Source organism: Lycorma delicatula, chromosome 7 (genome assembly GCF_047948215.1).
Source record: "Lycorma delicatula isolate Av1 chromosome 7, ASM4794821v1, whole genome shotgun sequence".
In the NCBI taxonomy this organism is placed as follows: Eukaryota; Metazoa; Arthropoda; class Insecta; order Hemiptera; family Fulgoridae; genus Lycorma; species Lycorma delicatula.
In genome coordinates this window covers 13,014,724-13,024,734 of record NC_134461.1, presented here as the reverse complement: position 1 = coordinate 13,024,734, position 10,011 = coordinate 13,014,724, and positions in this window count along the sequence as shown.

Below are 10,011 nucleotides of genomic sequence, written 5' to 3'. Positions count from 1 at the left end.
TTTTATAAATGGTTTAATTCAGGTCTAAATATATGTATATTTTTTTTAATTAATTGCAAAAAAGTCAGTTAAAAAACCCAGTAAAATAAGGATCGTTAAAAAATCCCTGTTGAATTAAAAATTTATCTGGATAGCATTTCAGTTATTTCTAATTGCATATTAGTTTTTTTTTAAATTCCTTAGTCTGCATTTAAGTAATTCAGTAATCCAAATTGGCATCTCTCTCCGTATTATCTTTGCATTATTGTGCTTGTTAATATGTAAATTTTGTATTACATACAATTCATTTCTTAACTCTTATACATAGCATATGATGATGATCTCCCACAATTTTAATAACTCACTCTATTCGTAAAAATAATGGAAAAAAAATCATATAAACATATGCCCTAAAATACATAATTTGTGAGTTACGACTAGCGAAATATTTTACTCTGATCTCGGCTACCATGGTGAAACAAGGTCATACTGAAATTTTTAGGACTTAATTAAGAGGTAGAATTAGTGATTTATTATGAAATTGCCTGAAAAATCAAATAAAAATGGTTCCAGAACCGTATCTGCAGTAGCTTTTGAGAAATCTAGGGTGAAAACCAATAAATTCTGGTAAAAAACCTTGGTTTTTATGTTTGACATTCAATAAGTTTGATAAATAAGTAGTGAACACATAAAACATGTAAACAAAACTTGTAGAGAATTTAATTATGAAGAAAATGATGTAAGATAACTTACACATGCTTTCCACAGGCAGAAAATATCAGGATAAATTTAATCATGAATTTTTTGAAAAAGAATCAGGAAAAAATTTCAGAGAATTGCTTTTTTGTTACCAAATTAATATTATGTTAATTATTAATAAAATATTTTTTAGATAATGCCAAAATATATTGGATATACTTTCCTGATGTTGGGAAGTGGTGACCCCATCACCCAGCACATTGCAATTTCATGCTTAGCAAATTAACAATGTTCATTTTTATGAAAGATACTTACTAAATTTTTTTTTTGTACTTTGTAATTAATTTACTGAGACTCACAACATTTTTAATATATCTGTCAGGAAAAACAAATCTTAAAATTTGGTGGGAACGCTATTATATCTTCCCCCGAATTCCAATATTAGTGAGGATGATCTGTACAGTCCTTTTTCATTAATTCCTTTACCCTCCCTAATAATTGGTAATTTCAACGCCCATCACCATTCATGGGGCTCTTCATCATGTTCTTCCCAAGGCAGTATGATTGATCAACTGAGGCAGAACTTAGATCATCTCTGCTTATTGAACGATGAATCGTACATGTTTGTATCATCTTCATCAGGTACATCTTCACGCATCGATCTATCGTTGTGTTCAGCATCCCTACCCGTGTCTAATTGACGCGTTTCCAAAAACATTTTTGGAAGTTATTACAGACCGGTTGTTATCTCGGTTGATAGTAAGGATTTGCCTCAGAATCAGGTATGCAGATGGGTGGTTAAGAAAGCAGACTGGATCGGATACAAAGATACAATTAGCCAATACAACGAAAATTGTGACACGATCCACCAGTTTTCCAATTTTGCAACCCTGGTACTCGATAGTACAAGTGAATATATCCCTCTAACATCTGGAAAATCATGACACCTGCTGTTCTGAAGAAGAGAGATTGATGAAAAGAAGAATGCAGAAGTGCTTTAAGGGATTGTCTCAGGGCTTTATGTAATTTCAATCGTACACCTATGATAGAAATGCTTTGCGCCTACCGCAATGTGAAAGCCGTGTGCTATCGAGTGTTTCAGTGTGCTAAACCGAAATCATGGCTAAATTATGTCAATATCATTTCTTGGACAACTCCACCATCTGTTATTTGGTGAAAAGTACAGTCAGGACAGCCACCATTGTCAATTGGACTGAAAAGCAATGGCATCCACGTTACTGCACTAATTGATTTGGCAAACATGTTTAGTTACTCTTTTAGATCAGTTTCACTTAACATCATCGTACTGTCCGAGTTCAAGGTATAAGTTGCAGATAAAATGTGTGCCTTTTATTATTGGAGAATCACATAATGAATTGAATGTGCCATTTTCTTTTCATTATCTGAGGTATGCCTTGGATATTCTCGTGACACTTCAACTGGAAATGCTAATATCAGGTTTAGTAAAAGTTATCTAACTTCCTGTTTACTGCACTACATCTTTTTATTTACAATAAAATATTCTCTAAGCAGGTGTTTCTAGCTTCTTGGTTAGAAGCATTGGTGATTCCTGTACTGAAACCTGGCAAAGATAAATTGTGTCCTTCAAGTTATTGTCCTATATACCCTTGACCTATCCTGTGCATATCGCGATGTATCCTGTGCATGCACAGAGAGTTTTATCTAATACTCGATGGGGAGCTGAAAGTAAAACTTTTAAAAATGATAGGCATGCACAGAGAGTTTTATCTAATATTCAATGGGAAGCTGATCCAGTATGCATGTTGTGTTTCTACCAAGCTCTAGTCCTTTCCGCTTGGAGTACAGTTGTGTATCTTATTCATCTACTTGTTTCACCGCTCTTAGAATGTTAGATGTAGTTTATCATTCATTCATCCATCTTGCTAAAGGTATATTTCATTCAAGCCCTGCGGAAAGTGGTGAAATGCCTTTGGAATAGACAAAATCATATGATCTGCATTTACATAGCTCATATTAAAGTGCAATGAAATCATCCATCTTTTGATTTCATCAAAAGTGCAATGTTCTCTAACACACATCTGAATCAATACGAGGAACAGTCGAGATCTACTGCTGATTTTATTTCGCTTTTTGGGTTTTTAGTTTTTAATTCTTATATTTATTTACGATACTATATGAGTATCCTGATCAGGCACTGCAAATGACATTTCCTTGTGTTCCCAGAAAAAAAAAACAGAAAGGATTCCAGCACACAGATTATCTTTCACTATAGTAACCCATTCCTTGATCAACAACTGATAATGGTGCTAATAGAAGCAGTGTTTAAGGTGACACTCAAATAACTGCAATTCAAGCTTGCTCTGTTTGTTTTTTAAGTTGCTCACATGTGTGTGTATTTGTTTATGTTAGTCTAGGACTAATCCTCATTAGTATAGACACTCTCAAGATTGTGTGGCAACATAAAAATGAATAATAATAAATAACCATTATTTGGAATCAAACTTTCATTTAGTAAATGTTGAAGCTTACAAAATTTATTTTTTTATAATCTGGTATGTATTTATCAGATAAAAGGTTAGAATTCAAAATCTTTGCTAAAGTTATATCTGAAGGTGAATGATATTTATCATGATAAAAAATTTCATCATAAGCAGTATTAACACTAACGTCAGTAAGATTATAAAAAAAACTAAATCAAGAGAATTACCACAAGAGTTGAACAAATTATCTTGATTGTAAAAGATTTCACTTTATAGAAAAATCTGTAAGGCAAGTGCAGCATTTTTAGCATTAAATTAGGATAAAATTTAGAAAAATAAACATTTTCTGGGTTTTCCTATACAAAACCTGGCACATTAGTGATAATAATAATTTATCCAGGCTGCACTGTTAATGTATGTTGTAAGTGAATTAGAGATACAATTTATCTTTATAATATAGAAAATACAAAAATCGTAAACATATTTACTTCATAGCATTAATTTTTTGTTTTGTCTTACAGCAAGTAGATTTAGTCTGACTGAAAGAGGAACCGTTTGATATTATTGATGGTGAAGTTCCAAAAGATCCTTTAGCAATTGAAGAGACCAAGTTAGTTAAATCAGAAAATTTAAAAGTTGAAAATGAAGTGGTCAGGGTGTATTTAAAAAATAGTTATTTATAGCTCTTAAGGAAAATTCCTATTTACATTTCTTAACTACTGTTATATTAGTTAACATCGTACTATGTTCCAAAAACCTGTTTACAGAAAACAATAACATTAAATCAATTCTATTAATCATTTCTATCGCTTAATAATTAATTTTGTTAAATCTTTCAATACAGACCATTTTTACACAAAATCGTGATCAATGAAGTTTTTATCAAAGGTTTTATGAGATAACAAAATTAGTCATTTCATTTCACAAAACTTGAGTGTGCTGTGCTGAAGCAATGAAGACAAAAGAAGGCATCACATACAGAACACTTTGCTGTCACCTTCTTGACAGTTTTTGCTGAGCTTTCTTTATCTTCTGTTTGCCTCTTCATTTTGTAGCAGCCACTGCATCTCTGTCTTGTTGTTGACTTCTTACCTCTTCACTGATCAACCTAGGATGCGGTCTTTTATAGATCCAACTTGACTAACTTCAATTTTCACATCACAGTCAAACATTTGTAGAAAATTAACCCTCTCTTCTGTTTTGATACCGTTTCGTCTCTGTCTTGTTGAAATCATAACAGGGATCTTTCTATTTCAAGACTATATTTTTTTTGTCTTGAACATCGACCTTGTAACTACTTCACCTTTTTTCAGTTTGGTCTCTGTTACTTGTTTTGGATTTCCGTTTTTAATTAATCTTTAAGGTACCAACATGTGTGTAACAATCAAATACCTGAGATGCCAACGATAAACTTGTGTACAAATTGTCACAATAAAATGTTCGTTCAGCATCAAGTAATGGTTTAGCAAACTCCAGCGCATAATTTTCTGTAGCCTCTTTGCCTGAAATTTCTTATTTTCCAGAATTTATTATGAGATTCCACGTGTAATCACAGACAAGGTATAATTTGAAAAGTTTCACCTCATGCTGGTGTGTTTTGTTTGTATTGACGAAAAACAAACTGTACAGCGAAAGGAAATATTTTTCATTGATTTGCATCTCTTCCTGGGGATTCATTGCATCTTGAATGTTTGGGAGAGAAGCAAGTCAATGAGTTGTTGAACTTTGTACAGTCTGCCACCTCCTGGTGCATTTTCATTATTTGAACTGTGAAACATTCTCAGAAGAATTTCAAATCTGTTGTGGGACATTAGCATACTAACCTGGTTAGAATACAACAAACGGGCTTACTGCTTTACCAAGACCGATCCACAAAATTATCCTAAAGAATTTTTCATTTTATTTATATTGAATGGATTGAATCTTTTGTTCTGGATAAAAATTTGTTTCGTTGACTAATAAATTGTAAATGGCATCATTGATGAAAGTGCAAAACACGCTTTTTGGGGGCTCATGTCTGTACCTTTGCTGTTATTTCATCATTAACTAACAGAGGAAAGGCATTGGGAAAAATAACTGGTTTTCAGTGGCAGGTCCCCATATAATATTACCTTATATTCAAGTTATTAACTGCAGTTAGATTACATTATTGTCTTTTCTAGTAAACTGTTGAAAACATTGGAATGTTGGAGACTCCAATGGTGCATACTTCAAAATACTCTGAATATGATCAAGAATACAAGAAATCTGGGTATCGCTGCCATTACTTATGTCAGCCGAATTAATAACAGAATCAGACAAATTCATAGTTTCATCATAACTTTCCTCTGAATCACTATAAACCTCTGATTTTTTTGTCTTGTCATTTGCAGCTGGTTTGTCAAATTTTGATCTGTATTCAGGGTTTTCATCAGAATCAGCATTATTACTAGAATCATTTAAAAATAAATCATCATTCAGCATACAAAGTGATTACAAATTGCAAGGCAATCTCTCAGGAGATGATTCCATCACCAAAAATATGAAAAATAGTTTCTAAAAACATAGGTCAGAAAATGGTTCATTAGTGAGATTTGGCTTGCAAACATTTAGCTCTGCGTTCTGTTTCCTCTGTGAAATTAAGCTGTACAAAAATTTATGTTTATATATCAAGGGGTAAATTTGGTGCTTCCTTATGGTGTTTGTTCTAAGAAATTGAATAAACATATACCCAAACCTCTCTTTTGCTTAGTTTTTAAAAAAATGTGGTAAAACATGAGAAATTTTTATTAGAAAATACACTTTTTAGTTTTGGAATGAAATATCTGTTAATTTACCAATAAACAAAGATGAATTTGTAGTTAACTTTGCAGAGACTTTACTTCTGAGAAAATTTGTGTAGATAATGTCTATTTAAAACACAAATTTGAAAAGCTCAACTTTAATTAGAAACAAAACCCACAATCTGGATTGGGAAAGTGATATAATTTTAAATAGAACAATTTTCAGCAATGTTTGGACAGCATGTAAATGAAAACAAATAGAAAACTTATCAATAACAGAAAAAAGAATTAAAAAAATAGAAAAAAATATAAACAACATACTTTTTTTTCTAAAAATTATAAAACATCAAAATGTTTGGTTATTTGATAAATTTGCAAAAATTTTTTCAAAGCAGTTGCTCAATGTGGCCGCCATTCTGTTTAATATATAGTTCAGCTCAGCAAATCCATGCTAGTTGGGCACATCTAATGTCATCATTATTATTCCCAATAGTGTAGCTCCTGCTTCAATCTCTGTGCACAGAGCCCATGTCGATTTGAAGTAACTGAATATCAGTTGCTTGTAATAATAAAAAAAGATTTGTAATAAAAAAAAAATGCAAATACCTTATAATTAAACTGTAATTTATAAATAGTAAGAAAATTGTTGAACCGAAATGCATGCCTTGTCTTACTCATAAATAGGCTTAGAGATAAAATTATCAATTTTATTGATAATTTTGTTTGTAAATTAGAAAATTTGTAAAACACAGAAAATTCTGTTTGTTCAAAATTAATCAATCCAAGACAACAATTTATTATTAAATCCACATGCAGCAAGTTTTCTAAAAGTAATTTTGTATTAACTACATCAAAGGCACAAAAAAATCTTAATAAATTTCATCAAGATAATAAACATCATTTTAATGCATCAACAATATCTTCCATATATGCACATAAGTTCATTTGCATAGATTTACTTTGCGAAAAACATGTTCAGAACTATAAATTTCTTTATGCAAGGTCTAATTTTCATACAAACTAACGTATCTAAGAGTTTGACAAAAACATTGCATTTGCTGATAGGACAATAATTATTGATATCATAATTTTACCACTAATAAATAGCTATTATTTAGAATTAAACTTTCATTTAGTAAATGTTGAATCTTACAAAATTATATTATCTGGTATGTATTTATCAGATATAAGATTAGAATTCAAAATCTTACGTAATGTTTTCTCTAAAGGTAAACTATATTTATCATGATAAAAAATTTCATCAAGAACAATATTAACACTAATGTCAGTAAGATTGGAAAAACCTAAATCAAGAGAATTACCGCAACAGTTTAACATCTTATTTGATTGTAAAAGGTTATAATTTGTAGAAAAATCTGAGGTGGAAAGAAATAATATTTCAATAAAATATTTTCAATGAAATAGTATTTCAGTAAAATAAAATAAAACTTGGAACATCCATACAATGGGAACAAATTTTAAAAAATTAAGAGGTTAATGGGAATATTGAACTACTAATCCTACTTGTATTATAGAATCGTCTATTTCATTGTTGTTTCTCCATTCAATCTGTTATTTCAATAGATAAAGTAAAAGCAGATACCACTATTGCTTAAGGTATGTTTTGTCGGAAAGGTACAAATAATATCTAACTTTTTTGTCACCTTTGTTTATTTATTTACTATCAAAAAAATACATTAAAATATAAATACAAAATTTGATACAATACAAACAATATGCATTTGTTGAATTCACGTAAAATAAACAATTAATATTCGTTAACAAATTTATTTAATAAACTTATTAATTATTTAACAAAATACATTAAAATATTAAGTGCAAAATTCGATACAGATATACATTTTTAAAAGAAATACAGTTGTGTTGATTTCACTTAAACAAAAAAAATTCTTTTTTTACAAATTTATTTAACAAATAATAGATTATTTAATTCATTTCTTAATTTTGTACTGGTTTTTTATTTGAAACTTAATCTTCAAAAAAATTATTTTGTGCTAGTTTCATCAGTTATGTATTAAAAGTAATGAGACTGGTTCAGAAAAATCTTTTATTTACAATTCAGATGTGGACACTATCATCTTCAAAATAGTTCCAACCACGCAGTGCTTCAAACAGTTTTTCCACTCTTCATAGCAGTGTTGGAACTCAGAAACTGGAATATCCTTTAGATGGTTGGATACGTTTTTTTAAAAATATTTTTCTCTGTTCCAAAATGGTGTCCTTTGAGGTGTGTTTTTAAAGTCGGCAACAGGAAAAAAAACATTCCAGGGATTCAAGTCAGGCGAATAAGGTGGTTGAGGAACTACAGGAATGTTTTTCTTTGCCAAAAGCTCATTAACTGAGAGAGCATTGTGACAAGGTGCATTGTCATGATGCAGCATCCAGTTGTCTTTGATGGGTGGTCTAATGTAGGCAACTCTTTTCCGTGGTCTGTCCTGCAGACAAAAACTTCAAAAGTCTCTGATTCGCAAAACATTGTCATCACTTTTTGTTCTTTCCGTACTTACTTGGCTCCAGGGGGCTAGTTCTTCTTTGCTGACAAAACCTTCTGAAAACACACCACATTAAAACATGAAAGCTAAAAACTCTATTATCGGTTTTTACAAAAGGTTTATCATAATTTTTATTACATATTAGATTATGTTTAGATTACAAGAAAGAAAATATATTAAGTTATAATTTATATTATGCAATTAAAAAACCATTTACTACTAATTTTGTATTAGATTAAATAATTTATTATTTTATAGACTTTATCATTTGAAAAAAATATATAAAAGTAAATTATTAATTATGTAATAGCCCAGTCAGGGTCTGCCACCTGAACCCTCGACGCATTTGTTATTCTCATGGTGGTGAGAATATTAATTGTTTTACAGATGTTCATTAAAGAAAAAAGAATTAGTCATTTCATTTCATTATAGTTTTATTGCCATGATGACAGAAAGTTAATGAAATAAGAGTTAATTTTTGTTTCTTTAATGAATATCTTTAATTCAGAACTTCACCCCAGAGGAGGCTAGAGCCTCTACCTACAACTTAAAAGTATTTTTGTTATTACCTGAATGTATTCTGAAATTGGAAAGCGGTCGGTCAGTTAGTTCTTTCGTGATGCTATTGCAAACAGATTCACAAACTTTTGCATTTACATATCAGATGAACCCTAACATATTTAATAAAATAAAACAATAAAAATGAAATTTTTATAAGTGGGTAGAACAATTCAAAAGTAGTCAAACCTCAGTTACTGACGAGCAACATCATGCCGGCCAGTTGAAATGTCAGCTCCTTCACGTGAAACCTGCATTGACGACATTATTCGTGAAGATATATTACAGTTGAACATACAGCAAACACAGTTGCAGTAAGTTTTGGCACAGTTCATAATGTTATCAATAACAGACTCAAGTACAGCAAAACAAGTGGAAGGTGGGTCCCAAAAGAGTTAACGCAATAAAACAAGGAAACAAGACTCAAAATGTGTACAGACTTGAAAGAATAGTATGAAAGGGAAGGGGTGACCCTTTCTAAACAAGATTTTAACATGTGATGAAACTTGGGTTCACCATTTTGAACCAGAGTCCAAAAGCCAAAGCATGGAATGGAAGCACACCAGCTCACCTGACTGAAAGAAATTCAGAATGCAAGCATCAGTGAGAAAATTCATGTTGACCGTCTTTTGGGATGCCCAAGATGTCTTTTGTGATTATTTAGAAAATCAGCATACAGTAAACGGTGTCTACTACTCAGACATGTTGATGAAAAAAGTAAAGCCAGCAATGACAAAAAACATTGTGGATCTCAAAGTAAAGGCGTGTGATATTGCTACACAACAATGCTTACCCTCACACCACTCAGCTGACTCAAGAAACCATTGGAAAGATGGGTTGGAAGATACTACTAATTCCTCCCTGCAGTCCAGATTTGGCTCCCTTGGATTTTCATTTGTTTGGTCCACTCAAGGTTCAGCAACACCACCACCAAAGTTCAGCAGCAACGAGGAAGTCAATGACTTTGTGGGAAAAGGCTCAAACAACAAGACTAGACTTCTTTACATCATGTATAAAAAAAGTTCATCGTTGGAACAA